The sequence below is a fragment of the Pelophylax lessonae genome, assembly GCF_965119305.1.
Source record: "Pelophylax lessonae genome assembly, chromosome: 6".
In the NCBI taxonomy this organism is placed as follows: Eukaryota; Metazoa; Chordata; class Amphibia; order Anura; family Ranidae; genus Pelophylax; species Pelophylax lessonae.
Window position 1 is genome coordinate 216,892,650 of NC_138773.1, and position 24,286 is coordinate 216,916,935.

A 24,286-nucleotide genomic window follows, 5' to 3' on the forward strand; every position below is an offset into this window, starting at 1 on the left:
CCAGTAGCTATATCCTGTTGATTCATATGAGGACCGGAGGACCACAAGCAGGCCCAGGCATTTTTTATCTAAGTATGTATTATATGACCTACCATGAAACAAATGTCTCAGGATGGTCAAAAAACTAAATACCCTTACTACCATTTCATATATCTTGCAGAGATGGTTGACATTTTTCCTTGACAAAGGCCCCCCGCCGAAACGCGTAGGAATCTAAATACTCTCTCAAACAAAGATCCAACGCCAACCATAGACGTTCGGACCACAAGAGAGAGACTAATGTCACATTTCCACCATGTCACTTTTTTCATACTATTCTCCTTCACTCTCACCTATGGGTTCTTAGCCCATACATCACATGTAACATATGTTCTGCTAACCAGAAATGTATGATAATTTCTTTTATGTTATTTTGAAATAAATATTATATTTATACTTAGAATACTTTTGTGTATATTAGCCCCTTTAAAGTCCCACAAACCTTGACTTGAGGCACCAAACCTCTCTTTTCAAAGATATTTAGGGATTATGGCTAAAACTGAACTATAAACTCCTTAAGGAATCGCATACCCAAAAATTCTGTTCCGGGTGGAAAACACACCCACTGCCTCACAGATTCCCCAAAGGAGAAAAAAACGACTTTTCCCACTCCTATGCTGACCAGCAAGGCATAGGAAAAACTAATATATTAAAGGGTACAAACAAAAACCCTTCCTCCAGTTCGGCATATAACTGTAACAGGAGTGACGAAGGGATTTGAACCCCAAATAAAACTACTATACAGGCAAAAAAATATTGACCTGGTAAGTACCTGTGCATGTGTGATGGAGACAAACATGGAGGAACTGATGGGCACGGAATGGGACTCCCTAATGCAGGGGATTCAGGATAAATTTCAAGAGAAAGAACAAATGGACTCAGACGTACTAGCATTATTTTCAAACCTCAGGAAACACCTGGTAAGAAAATCTGCACTATATTGGCATATCCAAAGCTTTAACAGATACATAAAGGAAAAAATAAACCCAGCTGGACTACGCATTCAAATTTTCCCAACTATGGACCACATAACTGAACAAATGAAGAAAGAATGGGAAAATACTTTAAATGAATGCTCCAAAAACCTCATGATATTACTACAGGAGGAATACCGGAGACAAATTAAAAACCTAGATGAGGAAATAAAATCAGTATATGAACTACTTACCCCCCTTAAAAACGCACCACTATATAGCGAACAGGAAACCAAACTTAAGACACACCTAGAGGAATATGGAAAAGAAATACTACAAAAAAAGGAAAGAAAATACTGGCGAGACAAAAACGCATTTACCCAAGGAAGAGCATATAGATGGTCAAATACATCAAGAGCAAACAGAAACAGGAACAAACCAACAAAAAACCCCAACTACTCTACGGATTCATCATCCTACAACTCTGGGACCGATACCAACAGAGGCAGAGGTAGGAACCAAACAACAAAAAATTATCAACAAAACCCGCAAAGGAATTATGATAGAAGAGAATGGGGAACACATAATGAACCAGGGGAATTTGACACCCAAGAACAAGAAATTATTGAAGTACCCACAACCAGCAGACCTACCAACTACCAGATCTTCACAAGATCCCAGAAAAACAGGGATGAAAACCCAAAACAACCCCAAAAGGGGCCTTTTTTAGCCCGAGAAAAAACCAAAACCAAAACCAAACCACCATTAACACAGGTACAACAGGAGCAACAACCAGAGGAACCGAGGGACTGAATGTGATCAACCTCTCCTCCTAAAACCTAACACCGGAACAGAAAGAGGTACTATCACTAGGACTGTCTTTTTGCCCCAATAAAACTATGGATACTTTTGAGGCTATAAAGGATATTAACTTATTCGCACGGAATCTATTATTGAAATTTTTGCACCAGAAAAAACCAACAACTCAGGAACAACCCACACCACTGACGGCCGCAGAATTTCGAGCCATCCGAGACCTAAACTTATTACTGGAAGAAGGAGGCCTGAGTGACTCTGAAGAAAATGATGAACCCACGGATAGTGAGGATGAAATAGAGGAAGCCGCAACAACTGACATTTTCCGGAAAAAGTCACACAAATTCCCACCACTAAGTACAAACCCTACCATCGCGCTATTTGTCAGGCAAATGTCAAAAGACGTCGAAAAAATACAAAAAAACACCCGAACAACCAACTTAAATCCCGCACAAAAGAGAGCATTACAAGAACTAAAAGAGATTGAAAATATCACTATCAAACCCTCAGACAAGGGAGGAAACGTCGTCGTGATGGACAACGACCACTATGAATATATGTGTATGCAAATATTGGAAAACAAAAAATGCTATAAAGCCATCTCACCCCTCATGATAGGGAACTACAAGGAGGAATTTTACCAACTAGTAGACAGCGCGTATAATGACAAGGCTATATCTCAACCCCTCTGGGAATTCATTAGAACTAAACATCCGAGAACCCCAACTTTTTACTCACTGCCAAAAATCCATAAGAATCCAACAGACCCACCCGGCAGACCCATAATCTCGGGGAACGGGAATATTACGGAGAAGGCAAGTCAAGTCATAGACAACTACTTAAGACCGCATGTGACCCAACTGACATCATACACAAAGGATACGGTACACCTGCTACAGATCCTGGAAGGCCTCACAGTTCCAAAAGACGCATTACTGGTTACCATAGATGTAGAGGCTCTATATAATAATATTCCTCACTCACACGGCTTAAAAACCGTAGAAAAAACTCTTAACCAACAGAGCAACCGCGACAGGAAGTTTAACCAATTTATCCTGAACATGCTAAAGTTTATATTGAACCACAACACATTCTCCTTCGGTGGAAACTATTACCTTCAGGTCTGCGGAGTTGCCATGGGCACAAGTTGTGCACCTGCCTATGCCAACATATACCTCGGTGACTGGGAAAACGAATTTTTGACAGCAGAAGAAAACTCAGAATACACAGAAAACATCCTCTTGTGGCAAAGATACCTGGATGACATCCTAGTAATCTGGAATGGACCTGAAGATCTCATGAAAAAATGCCTTGAAAAAATGAACAAAAACAACCATAACATGTTTTTTACCATGTCTTTTCATAAAACCAAAATTCCATTCTTAGACACATACATCTATAAGGACAACCAAGGGAACGTGATGTCAACGCTTTATAGAAAAGAAACGGCAGGAAACACAATATTACATGCCACCAGTTTTCATCCGGAATCTCTAAAAAAATCAATCCCCTATAGTCAGTTCCTGAGACTAAAAAGGAACTGCACAAAAGAAATGGACTACAAAAAGGAAGCATATGACTTAAATTTGAGACTACAGGAACGAGGATATACCAAAACGTGCCTCAGAAAGGCATTTAACAAAGTCCAGGAAAAAAACAGACAGGACATCCTCTTCAAGAAACATGCCCCTAAGGCCAAAACGGAACAACCAACAAGGTTGATTTTGCGATTTTCCAATGAACATAAACAATTAAAAAAAATACTACAAAACAATTGGTCTATATTGACCGAAAACCCCAATATAAAAGAATTGGTAACAGAAAAACCACTTGTTACCTACCGGAAAACAACCTCACTACAAGAAACACTGGTCCACAGCGAGTTTAAAACCAAAAAAGATCCTTGCCAGACTAAAGGCACTTTCCCATGCGGATCATGCGCACAATGTTCAGTTATCAAAAAATCCACATATAAGACACTACCAAACGGAGACCAGTTCACCCCAAAACATTTTGCAAACTGCAAGACCAAAGGGGTGGTCTACCTTATGGAGTGCGAATGTGGCAGCTTCTACGTAGGGAAAACGCGACAGGAGTTCGGCATAAGAGTTAACCAGCACTTACAAAGTATGTCCATAAGCAACTTTTATTTACCATTAGGCCGCCATGTGGCCAATCACCACAAAAACCATATGCCCCAAGTCCAATTCTCCATACTGGACAGGATACATATCCCCCCCAGAGGGGGGGATTGGAATAAAGTGCTCCTCCAGATGGAACTTCGCTGGATAAAGAAACTAAATGCAGCCCACCCACCGGGCCTGAATGAAAATGTCAGCTACCGCCCCTTTTTGGAGGGCTTTGTATCTGGGAAAACAGATTGAGGCACAGTAACAAAAGACCTAACGTCAGACATTTATTTTCAAAAAAACCCCCTCCACACATGGAGGACAACCTACCTTGAAAAACACTATCCCCTTTCGGAATTTTCCGATATTAAATCTAAAACACCCTGCTGGGATCGAACATTCCCTGACCAAAATCAAGAACTTCATGTTTCATCCATATCACACATGAACTGCTCTATACTAATTGCTGCTCAAAATAAATAAAATAAATAACCTATTTTTTATTTTTATTTATTTTTATTATATTATATATAACCTAAATGGCGTTCCCCCATTTGGATGTTTTCAAAAAAGCCTAAACCTGGCTTCCAAATGGCACGTTATTTAGAATAAATCAATTCACTAATTGCTATATATCGCCTGAAAGTTTAAAAGCCTGCTTGTTCTTTTCCCCCAAATAAACCTCATCCGGCACAGGTAACCCCGGTGATCAAGACCGGGGAACAAGGAGTTAAGCAGACCTTCTATCATCTTCTGCCAATAGGACCCTGAATTGGGACCCAAACTCCGCCTCTTGTGTCGGCGGCCGCATCGAATGTACCGTTCACATCGAAGACAGGATGCGCGCGCACCCGCGACGCGTCATCCGGCAAGGATCTTCTGTTACATAAGCATGCACCTACTGCGCATGCGCGAACGATATAAAAGGCCGGGAATCTCAAACAGGGCGTCACTTCCCTCGAGCTGAGGGACGGTGAGGACGCTCGGACCACGCTACTCGGACCTTCTACCCCTCTTCCCCCTTAACCAAAGGACAAAACTGTAAGTATACCATAGTGCAAAAGATGCACTGATGGTATCTTTATATTGGGATACATTTTTGACAAGACTTTTCCTGTTCACTATATTTAGAACAGGAACAGTTGGACCAGCACCCCACAGTGGAGACCACTGGAACTGTATAGCATTACAAGACCAGTTGGGACAACACGCCACCTAGTGGACAAATGCTGGAACCAATATTGCTTATATAATTCTATGTCGCAAAGTAAGTACCAAAACAATATGGAACATATAAAAGTAAATATTGTTCTTAAATATTTAATAAAATACTCCCTTCCATATACAGACCTGACCTAATACGGGTTGATCCAATACCTTCTTCCCTCAACTGGTCTAGAGAATATACTTAACCAGTAAGTACATAACCAATACAACTGGCACATGTACTATAAACACACAAACGTATACTAATACCGCCACCTTATATATCCCAGTAGCTATATCCTGTTGATTCATATGAGGACCGGAGGACCACAAGCAGGCCCAGGCATTTTTTATCTAAGTATGTATTATATGACCTACCATGAAACAAATGTCTCAGGATGGTCAAAAAACTAAATACCCTTACTACCATTTCATATATCTTGCAGAGATGGTTGACATTTTTCCTTGACAAAGGCCCCCCGCCGAAACGCGTAGGAATCTAAATACTCTCTCAAACAAAGATCCAACGCCAACCATAGACGTTCGGACCACAAGAGAGAGACTAATGTCACATTTCCACCATGTCACTTTTTTCATACTATTCTCCTTCACTCTCACCTATGGGTTCTTAGCCCATACATCACATGTAACATATGTTCTGCTAACCAGAAATGTATGATAATTTCTTTTATGTTATTTTGAAATAAATATTATATTTATACTTAGAATACTTTTGTGTATATTAGCCCCTTTAAAGTCCCACAAACCTTGACTTGAGGCACCAAACCTCTCTTTTCAAAGATATTTAGGGATTATGGCTAAAACTGAACTATAAACTCCTTAAGGAATCGCATACCTAAAAAAAGGTTTCCTCCACTATCCAATAAGACCCCTCATTGGATACAGTGGGGAGACTCCCCAGACTCAACAGACCACACCTAAAAACATATGACAGCCTAACTGAATGATCAGGCCCCCTTGATAAGCAGACAGGGCCAATATATGCTTTTCCTAGCACCTACCTAGGAGGGTGCTGCATGAATATAACCTATTCATGGGGGGGGGGGGGGGATATGAACAACCAGCTGATGCAGCCCTACTTGACCACGAGTAGATCACTGTTTTGGTTTAATAAAGTCTCCATTTATTTACTTCAACTAGCCCTGTTCATTTCATGTGTTATTTTTTCCAAGTGCACCCAAAGATCCCTAACCTATCTAAAAATTTAAGAGGACGTTATCACAGCCCTTCTCTATCCCCATAGCCATGCCCCTGAACAACTTCACTCTGATACATTTGCCAAACTTCCCCGATGTCCTCCCTCCTACCAAAACAGGCCACAAACCCCCCCCCCCAAAAAAAAAAAATTTGTGTATGTTCAAGTAGAGGAATTCGCGTGACATCCAATACTACTGGCCCCAATGTCCCTCCCAGCCAGGCCTCTGTATTTCTGTATTAGAGAGTGCTATCAGATTTATCACACTTTACTACACTATTAGTAAAGTACATGTGAAGTAATAGCAAAGTACATGTGAAGTAAAGGTATTTTTCCAGTTTACACTATCTGCTATTTCTGTGTATGACCCGGACTGTGTATCGACTATGATGTGAAGATATTTTTCCATTTTCCGCTATTTCTGTTTATGACCCGGACTGTTTATCGACTATGCCTCTGCTAACTATGTTTCTGCTTTACACGTGAATTGACCTCAGCCTGTTAAATGACCATGCTTTTTGCCTGCCTCCTGAACTGATGATTTGCCTTGCCACTGTATTAGTGAGATTCAAGACAGCACAGGGGTCTCTCATACAGTATATATATATATATAATTGTTTTTTAATACTAATATTTCATATTTGGTTTTTAATATTTATCTTTAGTATTTCGTTATATTTAGTATTTTTAATTTCTTATTATTTATTTTTTATTATTATTATTTAGTATACTTGGAACAGAAGGAGCCGCTTGTAATGCATTCATTACACTGCCGCACCTCTGTTCCGCCCCCTCTAAGTCAGCTCTACATGTGTCTGTACCACCTCCTCTCAGCTCTCCTAATCCTCCCCGCCCGCCCCACCCCCTGTAAGAACTCGATGATGCGTCGGCAACTCCGTCCCACCTCAGCCCTGCCTCCTCGCAGTCAGCTGTTGGCTATGTCTTATAATTTCACCGGACCTCGAAAACGTCTTGTGCGCATGCGCAGCGGTGACTCGCGCATGCGCACCGGTGAGTCACATCAGCTGTTTCCTGACGTAGTGTAACCGGAAGTGACGAGGTCCGGTATTTTCATGGGTCCGATGACATTTTAGAACACCGGCTGTTCTGTGTATAAATTCCCGCACGGCTCCTTCACTTCACTGTACGGACTTCACAGTGTGGGCGGGCACAGAAGGAGAGGGGCGGGAGAAGGCAGAGCGAATCCAGCCTCTCTCCTCTTCCATTTGTGCAGGGGGAACTGTGCTCTGTGACACTGTAATAATCAGACTGAGCCAACACAGGTGCAGTCAGCCACCCCTACATTTACAAACACCTTCTCCTGTCCTGTAGACATTTATGGACAGGAGAAATCCGACTCGTACTGCTTGCTGAGCGGGCCTATCTTAAGGGAGGGGGCCTGGTGCTTCGGCTCCAATAGCCCCTATGTTAATCCAGCCCTGTTTCAAATATTCCTAAACGTCATTCTGATGACTCATCTCGGTCCAACTATAGACCTATTTCATTGCTCAATCTTGACATCAAGCTCTTAGTGAAAGTTTCAGCAACCCGACTAAATACAGTAATAGGCTCCTTAATCCATAAAGATCAAGTCAGTTTTATACCATTACGTCAAGCGGGAGATAACATACATAGGGCCACTTTATTGCTACATGCTGCTAAAATTTCCATCTGCCTATTGTCCCTAGATATCAAAAAAGCATTTGATACGGTATCATGGCCTTATCTAAGTTATGTTCTGCAGCATTGGGGATTTGGTACCCACTTCCTTAGCTCTCATCATTATACAATAAGCCAAGAGCCTATGTCAAATATGCAGGATATAAATATAACCCCTTTGAAATATGCAGAGGCACACGTCAGGGATGCCCTCTATCCCACCTTTTGTTCGCTTTACTTATAGAACCCCTATCCCCTAGTTCTGATCCTTCGATTAAGGGTCTTGAACTTGCTGGTTTTTAGCATAAATATTGTTTATTCGCTGATGATATCCTAATTTTTATGTCTTCTCCGCATATTTCAGCTCCTAACCTTATTTGAAAACTTGAAGGTTTTGCCCAAATTTCAGGTCTTACCATCAACCTTCATAAATCTACAGCATTAAAAATATTTCCATCATCTTCTGATTTACAAAAAGCACAAGCGTCCCTCCTTTTTTCATTGTCCCCCTCTCACCTGCCTTACCTAGGCGTTACACTTACAACTAACCTCTCTGGACTTTATGCTGCTAATTTTCCACCAGTATTATGCCAAATTAATAACCTATTATCCCAATGGTCTTCTCTTCCCTTATCTTGGATGGGTAAAATTAATGTTATTAAGATGGCGATTTTACCTAAAATACTTTGTCACTTCCGAGACCTACCTTTTCCAGTCCCAGCCTACATTTGAAGGATAATACAGCTCAAAGAAACCACTTTTGTCTGGAGCTCTTCAAAACCCTGACTGCCGAAACACACCTTCCTAAGATTAGAGGTGGCCCTGGATTTAGCAATTTTGCTACCTACTACCATGCGGCCCAATTAGCGCAACTACCCAAATATCATGCAACCTCTGAATCCCACTTTGGGTAATGTTGGAATCCGTGGATTGTGATCCATTGTCTCTGGCCAACCTTTTATGGTTGCACCCATCAGACCGCAAAAAAGGTATTAACCCGATCACCAATCGTCTTCTTTGGGACAAATTCAAATTACCGCAAGGCTTACATTCCCCACATATCCCACTTCAATCATTTCTTAAAAACCCTTTTTTTTTAATCTGCCTGTATCTCCCCTACATCCTTTCGAGCATGGTCTGCTTCTGATATATCTAGATTCTGCGAATTGACGTCTCCCACCTCAATCATATCATTCCCCATTTTATGCGAAAATCATGGACTTCCGAAATCAAAACCATTTCGATACCTTCAAATAAAAATTTTATTTTATACCATATATTTAAGACAGAGTTAGACTCGATAATCTATCCTGTTTTAAAGACATATTTTAAACGTGATTCCCACACAAAATGACTGGTTTTGACTCTCTATGCCCAACTTATTGCCAAACCTGATGCTGAACCACCTACCTATGTAGCTAAATGGGAGTCTGACTTCGGGCTTAAGTTTGAAACAACTGATTGGAATGAGATATGGGATGCAACAAAATCATCCTCACAGAATACAGTTGCATTAGAAACAAAATGCTCACACAATGGTTTTTGGTCCCTGCCAAGATTGCAAAATATTCCCCCAGATGCCCTGCATCTTGCTTCTGCGGTTGTACTGCCCTTGGGTCACATTCACATATTTAGTAGGATTCCCCGGTAGTTAAAAAATCCTGGAAGGAAATATTCCATATGCTTTCTACATTATTTGAGGAGCCCATCCCTCCTGACCCCTTCATAGCAATTCTAAATTTTAGACCGGCTAATCTCACCCGATCCCACTTTAAACTCCTTCTGAAAAGTCCCTATGGCTGCGAAACAGACCATTGCCAAAGCCTCGAAATCCCCGATGCTGAGAATGGTTGAAACCAAACATAGAGCTAACCAAGCTATGATCCATGCCAAAATAGAAGCCATCACTTGTGACAAAATTTGCAACTTTGAAAAAATTTGGCACCCTTGGGTCACACATTATTTACCCTTCAACTTTGATGAATCCTTGTTGATGCCTTGGTGACATGTTTTTACATTTGAGCAGAGTTGTATAAAGTACTCGAAACCCATACTTGAGTAAAAGTACAAGTGCTCGATCAAAAAGTGACTTGAGTAGAAGTGGAAGTGCTCGATCAAAAAGGGACTTGAGTAGAAGTACTAAAGTATTCAACATTTTTTGTACTTAAGTATTGCAAGTAGTTTTTTAAAAAATTTTGCTTCTCAAGTACTGAAAGTAAAAGTACCAGTAGTTTTGAAACAAAAATTGCTACTCAAGTACTGAAAGTAAAAGTACAAGTACTGTGTTATGTAGTTATTAAAGAAAGAAGTCAAAAGTTTGAACATCATATTGTTTTTTATTATTTCAAATGCAGCTTTTATTTATACATACAGTAGCATTTATTTTCGTATGCGCTGATAATACACATGTTTGAGCTTCATGAAACCTGCCATCTACTGTTCTGGCAGTGGTCATTTTTATAATTGTAACGAGTAACTATGCAGCACAAAAAAAAATATTGGAGTAGAAGTAATGAAATCATTGAAAAAATGTAGTGAAGTAAAAGTAGAAGTAGGAGAAAAAAATTCTACTCTAGGAAAGTACAGATACCGCCTTTCGGTACTTAAGTACAGTAGTGAAGTAGTTCTACTTAGTTACTATACATCTCTGCATTTGAGCTTCTTGTATGTACTGTATATTAAACTCTTGAAATTGCACATTACCCTGGAGATTATCTTTAACCTTATCCCTATTCTTATTCTTTCATTCTTCCCATGTGGTTCGAGTAGCAACATTTATGCCTATGTTCTCTATACTTGTAACATGATATTGATGTGCTTTAATAAGCCTTACAGACTTAGTCGGTTATGATATACTAGATTTTTGATCCTTTCTAGATATTTTCAATGACGATTTTTCTTATTTGCTATACCTATTTTTCAATTACCGTATATACTCGAGTATAAGCCGACCCGATTATAAGCCAAGGCCCCTACTTTTACCACAAAAAGATGGGAAAAATGATTGACTCGAGTATAAGCCTAGGGTGAGAATGCAGGGTTGCGGGCATGGTACAGGAGAATGCAGGGTGGCAGGCATGGTACAGGAGAATGCAGGGTGGCAGGCATGGTACAGGAGAATGCAGGATGGCAGGCATGGTACAGGAGAATGCAGGGTGGCTGGCATGGTACAGGAGAATGCAGTGTGGCTGGCATGGTACAGGAGAATGCAGTGTGGCTGGCATGGTACAGGAGAATTCAGTGTGGCTGGCATGGTACAGGAGAATTTAGTGTGGCTGGCATGGTACAGGAGAATTCAGGGTGGCAAGCATGGTACAGGAGAATGCAGTGTGGCTGGCATGGTACAGGAGAATACAGTGTGGCTGGCATGGTACAGGAGAATTCAGTGTGGCTGGCATGGTACAGGAGAATTCAGGGTGGCAAGCATGGTACAGGAGAATGCAGTGTGGCTGGCATGGTACAGGAGAATGCAGTGTGGCTGGCATGGTACAGGAGAATTCAGGGTGGCAAGCATGGTACAGGAGAATGCAGTGTGGCTGGCATGTACAGAAGAATTCAGGGTGGCAAGCATGGTACAAGAGGATGCGGGGTTGCGGGCATACTAGTGCGGCTGTGTTTAACTTACCTGTTCCAGAGGCGCCTCCCTTTTAAAAATGGAGCCGCCCGGCGCCGACACGTCATTGCGCACGCGCCGCCGCCGCTCAGGAAAGCTGGTATACGTTCGGCTATTCTCGGCCTGTCCCGAGTGGTGGCGGCGCATGCGCGGTGACATGTATACGCCGGGCGGCGCCATTTTTAAATCTTAAACACGTCGGAGCGGCCGGGAACTTTTTTTTTCTTTGTTGACTCGAGTATAAGCCAAGGGGGACGTTTTCAGCACACAAAAAATGTGCTGAAAAACTCGGCTTAGAGTATATACGGTATGTGGTATTCATTATATTACTTTAAATCTGTAACAGATTGTATGGCTGAATTTGCATTGCATTCGGACCAAAGTCGCACAGGACCCTTTTTTGGGCCGCACAAAATCGGATCGCATAGGTGTTCACACCAATGCGATCCGATTCCTGTCTGAATTGACAGTTCACACTGCGATATGCAAACTAATCTGGGGGTGTCATTAACTTTGTATTGACACTCCCAGCAATTTGCATATGGCAGTGTGAACTGCCTGCGAGTCGGGTGCGATGCGGGAACCCACAGTGGATTCGCAGTGTTCCCGCATCACACCATTCACACTATTGTGAACCGGCTCTTAAACTCAATAAAACAAATTTAACATGAGAAAATGAAGAAATAAAAAAAGAGCCATCCACAGAGGACACAGGGAGGGTCACATATACAGTATAGCTGTGCTAAAGTCTACCAAAGGAGAAGGAAGCTGGACACAGGGGGGGGGGGGGACTGTCAGTGCAGCTGGAAGTGCTCTGGGGTCTCAGCTCACAGTCTACAATGATCATAGTACAGGCGACCACACTAAGTCTACGTTTCCACTATTGCGACTTGGCATGCGACTTTGGACACACAAAGTTGCATGACAAGTCACAGTCCATTTATTTCAATGGCACCCATTCCCATCTATGCGACTTTGAAAATCAGTGACTTTGAAAAGGTAGCTGCACTACATTGATGCAACTTTTGATGCGACTTTGATTCAGAAAGTGCGAAGTTTGATCAAAGACACATCAAAGTCGCACTCTAAATCGCAATAGTGGAAAAGTAGACTAAAGCTCTGTTTCTACTAGTGCGACTTGTCATGCAACTTTGGACACAAAAAGTCACATGACAAGTCACAGCCTATTGATTTCAAAGGCACCCCGTTCCCATCTATGCAACTTTGAAACTCAGCGACTTTGAAAAGGTACCTGCACTACTTTGACGCAACTTTTGATGTGACTTTGATCCAGAGAGTTTAAAGTTGGATCAAAGTCGCACTCTAAATCGTGCGACTTAGGGGTCGAAATAGGGAAACGGAGACTAAAGCTCAGTTTCCACTAGTGTTACATAACAAGTTGCATGACAAGTCACAACCCATTGATTTCAATGGCACCTGTTCCCATCTATGCGACTTTGAAAAGGTACCTGCACTACTTTGATGCGACTTTGATCCAGAGAGGATAAAGTTGGATCAAAGTTGCATTACAGTCGCACTATAAATCGCAACAGTGAAAACATAGACTAAAGCTCCGTTTCCACTAGTGCGACTTGTCATGCGACTTTGGACACACAGCCCATTGATTTCAATGGCACCTGTTCCCATCTTTGCGACTTTGAAAAGGTACCTGCACTACTTTGTTGCGACTTCGATCCAAAGAGGATAAAGTTGGATCAACGTTGCAGTACAGTCGCACTATAAATCGCAACAGTGAAAACATAGACTAAAGCTCCTTTTCCACTAGTGCGACTTGTCATGCGACTTTGGACACACAGCCCATTAATTTCAATGCCACCCATTCCCATCTATGCGAATTTGAAAATCAGCGACTTTGAAAAGGTACCTGCACTACTTTGATGCAACTGTTGATGCGACTTTGATCCAGAGAGTGTAAAGTTGGATCTAAGCTGCACTCAAAGTCACATCAAAGTTGCACTCCAAAGTCACACTCTAGTGGCTACCTTTCCTCTAGTGTGACTCTTAAGTTCTGTGATTTAGAGTGCGCCTTTGAGTGCAGCTTTGATCCAACTTTACTCTCTTTCCCTCTCCCTCTCTCTCGATGGGCAGGACTAGGCATGCCTATCTAAGAAAGACCGACAACCTTTTCAGGAAGTGAAATACAGCTTAGCAAATTCAGATAAAGGGAGATAGTGTTGTCGGTGAAGAACAGGAAGAAGCTGTTTTCCAGCTTAGATAAGACTTTCTAAGCTACACAAGCAGCTAGCCAAAAAATGAATAATATCAAAGATAAGGATATTTAACATACTATCTATAGGAAAATGTTCATTTTTGACTGGAGTTTTCCTTTAACTTTTTGGCGATATTCTAATTTTTTGAGATGCACCTATTTCCTGTACTTGCTGAAAAGAACATTTGCATGAAATACTAATTACGTTTGTTCTTGGGTTTTTATATATACTTTAAAGTGATAATAAATCCTCAGTTTTTTAAGCACTTCTGCAGCTGATTTAATCACTTACTGAGTATTCAGCCTCTTTATCCTTTAATCCATGCCTATATTCCAGTTTAAAGGAGTTGTAAAGGCAGGAAGATTTTTTTTATCTTAATGCATTCTATGCATTAGAATAAAAGCCTTCTGTGTGTAGCAGCCGCCCTAAAATTTACCTGAGCCCCATCTCTTTCCAGCTATGTCCACGGGTCCTTCAGCCATTGGGGACTCTTCCTCCTGATTGGCTGAGATACAGTAGTGGCGGTATTGGCTTCCACTGCTGTCAATCAAAGTTGGTTAACCAGTCAGGAGATAGAGGGTGTGGGCCGAACAGCAGCTCTGTGTCTGGATGGAAGCACAGAGCTGCAGCTGGGCTCGGGTGCCCCCATAGCAAGCTGCTTGCTGTGGGGCACTTGACAGGAGGGAGGGGCAAGGAGCAGCAAAGGGGGACCCGAGAAGAGGAGGATCTGGGCTGTCCTGTACAAAACCACTACACAGAAAAGGTAAGTATAACATGTTTGGTATTTAAAAAAAAAAAACCACAAGACTTTACAATCACTTTAAGCTTGTGCCATGAACACTGCTCTGAGTTTTATATACAATTAGCTGAGATTAGGGACTTTTTAGGCACTTACACACAAACTATTATAAAAATACAAATTTACAGTACATCTGGAAAGTATTCACCGTGCTTCACTTTTTCCACATTTTGTTATGTTACAGCCTTATTCCAAAATGGATTCAATTCAATATTTTCCTAAGAATTCTACAAACAATACCCCATACTGACAACACGAAAGAAGTTTGTTTGAAAACTTTGAAAATGTATTAAAAATAAAAACAAAAAAATCACATGTACAGAAGTATTCACAGCCTTTGCCATGACACTCAAAATTGAGCTCAGGTGCCCCCTGTTTCCACTGAACATCCTTGAGATGTTTCTTCAACTTGACTGGAGTCCACCTCTGGTAAATTCAGTTGACTGGACATGATTCGGAAAGGCACACACCTGTCTTTATAAGGCCCTAGAGTTAACAGTGCATGTCAGATCACAAACCAAGCCATGAAGTCCAAGGAACTGTCTGTAGACCTCCGAGACAGGATTGTATCGAGGCACAGATCTGGGGAAGGGTACAGAAAAATGTCTGCAGCATTAAAGGTCCCAATGAGCACAGTGGCGTCCATCATCCGTATATGGAAGAAGTTTGTAACCAAAAGGACTCTTCCTAGAGAGGGCCTCCCGGCCAAACTGAGCGATCAGGGGGGAAGGACCTTAGCCAGGGAGGTGACCAAGAACTTGATGGTTTCTCTGACAGAGCTCCAGCATTTCTCTGTGGAGAGAGGAATACCTTCCAGAAGAACAACCATTTCTTCAGCACTCCACCAATCAGGTCTATATGCTAGAGTGGCCAGACGAAAGCCACTCCTCAGTAAAAGGCACATGACAGCCCACCTGGAGTTTGCCCAAAGGTACCTGAAGAACTTTCAGACCATGAGAAACAAAATTCTCTGGTCCAATGAGACAAAGATTGAACTCTTCTGCCTGAATGGCAAGCGTCATGTCTGGAGGAAACCAGGCACTGCTCATCACCTGGCCATTACCAACCCTATAGTGAAGCATGGTGGTGGCAGCATCAAGCTGTGGGGATGTTTTTCAGTGGCAGAAACTGGGAGACTAGTCAGGATTGGGGGAAAGATTTTTGCAGCAATGTACAGAGACTTCCTTGATGAAAACCTGCTCCAGAGCGCTCTGGACCACAGACTAGGGCGAAGGTTCACCTTCCCACAGGACAATGACCCTAAGCACACAACCAAGATAACAAAGGAGTGAATACAGGAGAACTCTGTGAATGTCCTTGAGTGGCCCAGCCAGAGCCCAGACTTGAACTTGATTGAACATCTCTGGAGAGATCTGAAAATAGCTGTGCACCGACGCTCCCCATCCAACCTGATGGAGCTTGAGAGATCCTGAAAAGAAGAATGGGAGAAATTCCCCAAAAATAGATGTGCCAAGCTTGGAGCTTCATACTCAAAAAGACTTGAGGCTGTGCCAATGGTGCTTCAACCTTTGCAGACGAGCGCGTAGGGTACGGCGTGCTGACTTCCCCCTGAGGACGGGCTACACGAGAGGCGGCCGACTTCCTTTGAACTCTTAGCGATATTATTCTATTTACGTGTGAGTGTTACTTTTTTATCCTTTATAATAAATTGGTTTGACGATATCACACTATCGAGCCCATTGTCTTTCCTTGTATGGTGCCACTGGAGTTCCCACCTGGGATTAATATCAGGATCAGTTTCATCCCTCCTTCTCTGCCCATATTCATGGGGGCTCGCTGAAGCAAGGAATCTCCTATTTAGAGTGGTGCTGTGAGGAGACTATTTATACAGGCTGATTTTATACAAAAATCTGGTAAGCAGATATGCATGTCACATTTGTTGGAGCACCGTGGTGACAAAAGATACTGACTTCTTATCCTTTATCCACTTCACTCACTCCTATTATTTTTGGATTTTTATCTTTGGGACCTATATTATTTGCTATATTCATTTATGGACTATTTTTTATTGATATTTCCTATGTTTTTGTGATTTATAGTGGTCACCCATTAGTAGTTTTTATGCAATTTATTAGCATTTTTTGGTGTCCTTCACTTATCATTTGATGCAGTATATTGACATTATGGGGTATTGTTTGGAGAATTTTGAGGAAAATAATGAATTTAATTAATTTTGGAATAAGGCTGTAACATAGCAAAATATGGAAAAAGTGAAGTGCTGTAAATACTTTCCGGATGCACTGTATAGTGTAACATAGCCACAATATGTTGTCCATATAATCACAGTGTATTCAAAAAAGCTATTCCAGCTAAAAATCAGGATAATATGCACAGGGTATATATACACTATATTACCAAAAGTATTGAGCCTGCCATTACACACACATGAACTTTAATGGCATCCTAGTCTTAGTACATAGGGTTCATTATTGAGTTGGCCCTACCTTTGCAGCTATAACAGCTTCAACTCTTTTGGGAAGGCTGTCCAGAAGGTTTAGGAGTATGTATATGTGAATGTTTGACCATTCTTTCAGAAGCGCATTTGTGAGGTCAGGCACTAATGTTGGACAAGAAGGCCTGGCTCACAGACTCCGCTCTAATTCATCCCAAAGGTGTTCTATTGGGTTGTTTCAGGACTTTGTGCAGACCAGTTAAGTTCCTGCACCCCAAAACTCGCTCATCCATGTCTTTATGGACCTTGCTTTGTGCACTGGTCCAAAACATTTGGTGGAGGGGGGATTATCGTGTGGGGTTGCTTTTCAGGGGTTGGGCTTGCCCCTTAGTTCCAGTGAACGGAACTCTTAAAGCGGTTGTATCCCGCTTTTTGACACTTTTACCTACAGGTAAGCCTATAATAAGGCTTACCTGTAGGTACAAATAATATCTCCTAAACCGGCACGGTTTAGGAGATATTTACAGTGCATGCAGCCGCTCGCGCGAGCGGCGCATGCGCTCTGAAGGTCCGGGGGGACCTTCAATTAACTTGCCGGGAGCTTGCCGGAAAAATCACTCCCGCGCGCATGCGCGGGAGTGACGTCATCGCGGCTCCGGCCAATCAGCGCGCTGGAGCCGTCTCTTTCGGCCAATCAGCGCGCCGGAGCCGCCGAACCCGGAAGAGACGACGAGGGATCATGGCAGCGCCCGCATCGATGTCCGGGGGTCCGTGTCGGGGCTTCGTTTTAAGGTAAGTTAAACATAATGGGCTAGTATGCGATGCATACTAGCTCATTATGCCTTTGTCTTGCAGGTTTTTTTTTTTTTTTTTTTTAATAGGGTTTACAACCGCTTTAAGGCGTCAGCATTCCAAAACATTTTGGACAATTTCATGCTCCCAACTTTGTGGGAGCAGTTTGGGGATGGTCCCTTCCTGTTCAAACATGACTGTGCATCAGTGCACAAGCAAAGTCCATAAATGATTGATGAGTTAGTTTGGGGTGGAGGAACTTGACTGCCCCGCGCTGAGTCCTGACCTTAACCCGATAGAACACCTTTATGATTAATTAGAGCGGAGACTGCGAGTCAGGCATTCTTGTCCAACATCAGTGCCTGACCTTACAAATGCGCTTCTGAAAGAATGGTCCAACATTCCTATAGACACACTCCTAAATCTTGTGGACAGCCTTCCCAGACAAGTTGAAGCTGTTATAGCTGCAAAGGGTGGACCAACTCAATATTGAACCCTACGGACTAAGACTTGGATGCCATTAAAGTTCATGTGCGCGTAAAGGCAGGCGCCCCAATACAGTTGGTAATATAGTGTATCTTGCAGCAGCAGAGTCTCTGAAGGTATTACTATACAATTGAAGAGGATGGTTGTGTAGAAGAGCAATAAAGAAGGGTGGCTGTAATAGATCGATGGAATGTAGAACAAAAGTCACTTGACTCAAGTCTCCAAAACATCAGAAAAGGGGGTCATTGATGAAAACCATAGATATGCATTACAAATTTTGTTAAACCCTTGTTATATTTCATATGCCTTTTGCAAATATCCATCTCCAATATCCAACATACAGTATATCTTCATGTAAGGCAAATGCATTGCTTGTATAGATATTGTAGCCATCAGATTTGCCACCTCTGCTGCTTTAAAGCTTAAGAAGTAGATCTCAAAGGCACATGAAAAGCAACTGTGTATTCACCCTAGTGAAAAGGCAAATCTTTCAAAGGTGCTATATATCAGATGGCCTTACCACTGATAAAATCATAAAGTTAAGTATCTAAAAAAAAAGACAATCATAGCACCTTAAAGTGAAATAATGCTGCTCCGGTTCCAGAAGAGATTACAATTCAAATATGAGATTAGATGTGTCCCAAATGAGTGACTTAACTTTGGGTCCTCAGCCAAATTAAGCTTTTTTGAATGCAATACTTTGAATTTTTGTAGCATGTATAATTTTTTATTATTTTTTTAATGATTTTTTGTCGAGCCTTCTGAGGCTAATTTGCTATATAATATTTACAATTTTTATTTTTTTCCCTGTTGTAGGTTTTTTCTCAATTGTTTGGTGATATCACTATTAGCAGGATGGGAAGTGATGTAAATCTCTCTAACAGAGTTCCGTATATAAGCAAAAATCTGACAATTCTAGACCTTCACCAGTCTATACAAGACTAGTTGGCTGGAAAAACACTTTGAAAAGAACCAATCACAGTAAAACACTGGAGCCACCATTACTGGTTTGTGTATTGAAGATGCAAGACTTATTCTTGTTCTGGACTATTGAAGTCAATTGCTTGGAGCTACTGTGTAAGTATCAGGTGTCCGGATTTGATTTATGGGTGTTTATTCTGTGTTTCATTACTTAGTGAGCTAGTGACCAACTAGCAAAGAAACACTAAGAATAAATAAAATTGTTGATCAGAACAGGATAACTTCCCCTACTTTCAGGAGGCCTCCGTTTTTACTGATGTCTGAGGAGGTTGGACACATTTTTTCTGCTTTGCTGACCCTTTTTACTAACTCCTTTTTTTTCCAATCAAGATTCCTTAATTGAAGATCAGCTTGAGCTGGTTTTTACAGTGGCAAAGCTAGTCATTCTTTCACCCGGCCAAAGACTCAGTTTGGTGCCCCCCTGAAAAGGATGGTGTCAATAGGGCAGAGGTTGGTGTCAGTAGGGCAGTGAACAGTGTCAGTAGTTTTTAATTTTTATTATTTTATTACTACTTTGTACAAAATATGGAAAATGTACTAAACAGAACCTGAAATATGACAGAAACACCTGATATAAACTAAGAGAGGAAGAGGCCATGGAGGGAGAGAAGCAGAAGTGGGAGGAGGGAGAGAGAGAAGAAGGAGCAGAAGTAGGAATAGGAGGGAAAGAGAGAGATGAAAAAGTAGGAGAGAGATGAGTAAAGGGGAGAGAGAGGAATAAAAAAATGATGTCCCCGATGTAGGTCCATCTTTAATTATGCCGTTCACCACACCACCAAACCCAAAAAAAGCAAAAAAAAAAAACCTCTGCTCGCGACGAATTCTCCTGCGGTCTGCCTTCTCCGCCGTGTAAAATTAAATAAGGGGCAGGGCCACCTCACAATGTCACCAGATGGCACCGCCCCACTGTGACATTGGCTGCCCAGCATGCTCCAGTCGATTACTTTACCGGGGGGGGGGGGGGAGGTACAACCAGGTGACATCGGCGGGTGTCTCCCCTTACCTATTTAAGAACTGTCAGATGGAGGATCGGGCAGTTGGCGGTTAGCCTACGACTAGTGTGGAGCTTTTATTTTTTTTTGGGTTCGCTGGGCGGCATCATTGACGATTAATCTATATCGGGGGCACAATTCACTGGGTGTCACATCGCATACATACACTCTGCACTTCCTTCCATTCAGAATTGAGAATGCACCTTCCCTCTGCTGCTCCTGACTGCAAGACACACATGTAAATGTATCGTCCCTGCTTCCCGCCTACAGCAACTTGGTCACCGTTGGCCTTCTGACCCTCTTCTGTTATCCCTGCAGCCAGTTTCAGCGCTGCCTTAAGTTTGAAGGTGTCTGAATTTTTTTCCTCAGCTAGAGTTTGTGCCACCCTGTGAGTCTTCCTTAGCTCTATAAGACATGGAGTCTTCCTCTGTTCTATCCAGGGAGGATATTACTGCAGTCATGCAGGATTTTATGGACAAAATAGCACTAATGATTGTCTGATGCTGAGTCTTTCAAGCCCTTGACAGCCAAATCTGCACCTTAGGAGTTGCAATGTTTTGCCATCCCTCCCAAATTGAAAGAGACTATTTCAGACCTCCTTAAGGAGTAGTTCTTCACCTTTACCAGTGCTGTTTCCAGTCTAGGCTTCTTTAAGGCTCATGGGACTGCAAAGACATCTTTAGTTTCCCCGTTGTTTGCAGTCTTCATTTAAGGATACTGGAAGAATCTTAAAAAGAAATCTCTCCCAACCAGCTTTGTACACATTGGAGGAGGATTTAGTTGGAAATTTGACTGCCTCCTCAATGGATAGCAACGCAATTGTACAAAATGGATTGGCATCAAAAGAAGCCATTCATTGTTTACAATTGTCATGTGATCTGCTGTGATTGGTCACAGTAATCACATGGTACCGGCAGCGGGCTGGTACAGTGATCAGTCATTGGCTATCTCAGAAGGGACACAGCCCGTGACAGATTGCACCGCGTGTTTCGGGAGGACGTCATATTATGACGTCCGCCCAGAACTACGAATGGACCCCACCACAAGGGGGGCAGCTCTGTGGTTAAGGACCCCACCACAAGGGGGGGGGGGGCTACTCTGTGGGTCCTGCTGGCTCATATTTGGCAAATAACCTAGGGGGTGTCTGCAGCCTTTCACCTGAGGATCATGACAGTGTCAGTCTAGACTGTTGGCTCCAGTCACTGTGCTTTTTAGGGACCTTCTTAGCCATAGTACTAAGAACCAATCAGAAAAATACACGTTAACAAAGCCATGATTTAAAAATAAGCTCATAGCCCCTCACAAACTAAAATTTAACCTTTTGTATGTGTGTCAACCAAGAATGTGAAATTTAACAAGGGGGCCCCCAGATCCCACCCCCTACTATGTGAATGGGTACCGGGTACATCGTACCCCTACCCATTCACCAAAAAAGTGTAAAAAATTTAAAAAAACACAAAAAACTGTTTTTGACAAGTCCTATGTTAAAAAGAAAAAAAAAATAGGGTCCCTTGACAAGTTGACTTAAATATAATGGCTTAAATATGAAGACATAATAATTAAAGATCATAATGTTTTAAACGATAGATTGTATAAGAATATTTGTTCATAATTTCTTCTGTATGTATATGAGGATATGCAATGTTATTGCATTATATAATATAGTAGTTTTTATTTAACATAATTGCATTATATGTGATATTGTAGCCTTTACCAAGAAAGGTATATATGCAATTATCTAGTGGAGCTTCTAAAATGAACTAACAGTAATTTGTTTTCCTAGTATATGGTGTATTCAGACCTTAAAAAGTAATGTCCTGTACAAGGTTGCACTAGCAAGTACAGACCCTTAAAAACTTATGTTCTAAGACGAGCCATAGTCTGACCATAAACAGAGATGCTCTAAAACCTGTTGTTAGTTGGCTAAGGAATATGTAATTAGGGAATTCCAAATGTCATTATTCATTAAAGTTTTGTCATACTTTGGAAAGTCCCACATTTTATTATTGATGAAATGATATAATCCTAGTGTTTAAATAAAGTGCACTTAACGATGAGAGCATGTTGATATTTGATATAGTCAAGACAATTGTGAAAGCTTAAATAGAAAAGTCTCATTTATCTATGTTATGAGATCATGGCTTAACATGCCAACAAAATGTGTATAAAAGTACGAGTTGTGAAACTGTTCGCCACCACTTGGCTCCTGGCTAGCTGGTGGTCCAATGATCATTGTATATTCTGAATAAACCATATACAGATGACGAAAGCAGATTGGCAGTGATGTCCTTCCTTGAAAAACCTACTTAACATTTGGTGACCCCGAAGACGTGTGTCCTTGTCGTCGGCTTCTTCCCGCCACTCTGCCCACAACAGGACGGGAGTTTCTAGGCGCCTCAGGTGAGAAACATTTTTTCTCATATCTTTCTCCTTTGCTGGTGTGTGGCTTTGAGGGGGTGTATAATTTGATGGAATCACTTGTGTCAAAAGAAATGGGTGATTGGAAATAGACTACTGCTGTAGACAACCCACAGTGGTAAGAATGAGAAAAATGTAATATACCGTAATAATATTACCAACAGCGCATGTCTCAAGAAAAAAACAAAAAGGGGGGGGGGGGTGAGGACGATGTCCCTATTAACCAAAACTATAGAAAGGTATATGTGGTATGTTATCGTGAGAACTAAGATGTGCATTTGAGGTATGCTGTATCAAATACCAATTGCTGTTCACATATATCATATAAAGGTGCATCCCCAAGAAGATTAAAGTGCATATAAACAGTGCATATGGTGATGGATTAGTTCATACATGTGCAATGCATCAAAAACAACACATATAGTGCTCATAAAACCATGCGTCAATGATCATAAGCCAAAAAAATGTAAAAAAGAAATATATATGGAACAAAAAAAGGAGGTATGATGCTTTATGTCCTTATATGAAAAAATGTCCAGAGAAGTCCAAAGTGAATGTACTGTGGATATGTCTGGTTAAAATGCCAAAAAAAAAATCCTCTATATCATGGAATGGTGAGGTGGATCTTCCAATCTCTACTTGTGCATATATATGCAGTGGTGGTGCCACCCTCCGTGCACGTGAAGTATCGTAAAAATGCGAACTCACCGGAAGGTGTTGACCCCCAGTACCATACGGCAAAAGGGTCAATCAGGCTTAGGGTAAATATCCAGAAGGGGTTCCCTCCGTCCACACCCGGATGGTCCTAGATGTTCCTAGCAGTAAGCAGGTGGGGGTACAAAAATTGCACTCCTCATGGTGTAGTATTAAAATATGGTAAAGTTTATTTAAAATAATCAAAAAGATAAAAAATCGGTGGTACAGCAGAAATAAAATGCAGTATGGACCCACTATAGCACACAGATAGGAAGCTGGCTGCTAGTTGCTGATGCCCAGCTCGCCGCTACGCTGAGCTTCCTGGGTAGTGTGTGTTGGCTTGTGGTCCAGTGCACGTATCAGAACGAGGCTACGTGCGTCCCAGCTTGACGTGTTTTGTCATCAAGTAACTGACGTCTTCGCATATGTGTGAACCGAGCCTTAAAGCAGATAAGCTAGAAGCATTATTTAACATATAATTTAGGTTAACTGATGCCGCAGGGATAGAATGCTTGTCTGTATGGAAAAATATGGCTGATAAACTAGCTCTGCCACCCCCATATAAAATATGTCCAGAAAAGATTCCTCTCATAATAAATGAAGAAGAGGACAAATTACCTAATGATTTCATCTCCCTTATGCCGATGTTAGGACAGACCACTAAGACAGGGGTTAGAACCCTCTGCACCTGAACCAGTGGGGGAGGTTACCAGCCCAATAAGAGAATCAGTAGGAGGAAGAGACGATAGGTCTGCATGGACTCGTAGCACTCCCCTTATGTCCAGAATAGATGCCCTAAAACTAAGGGAAACAGGGATTCGGTCTCCAAGATCAACAAAGGCTGAAAAAGGTAGGACTTCTACAGGACAGTCTAGGCGTAGGAACA

The 24,286-nt window shown here is 41.8% G+C and overlaps 1 pseudogene across 1 annotated transcript in view; it reads left to right on the forward strand.

Moving 5' to 3' along the window:
* Positions 1–836: 836 nt before the first annotated feature.
* Positions 837–24,286, forward strand: part of LOC309557717 — a 75,837-nt pseudogene continuing 52,387 nt past the window's right edge. Inside the window, exons 1-2 of the transcript in view lie at positions 837–959; positions 1,925–2,152. The product of the transcript in view is annotated as an uncharacterized misc_RNA (transcript). The remainder of the gene's footprint in view (positions 960–1,924; positions 2,153–24,286) is intronic.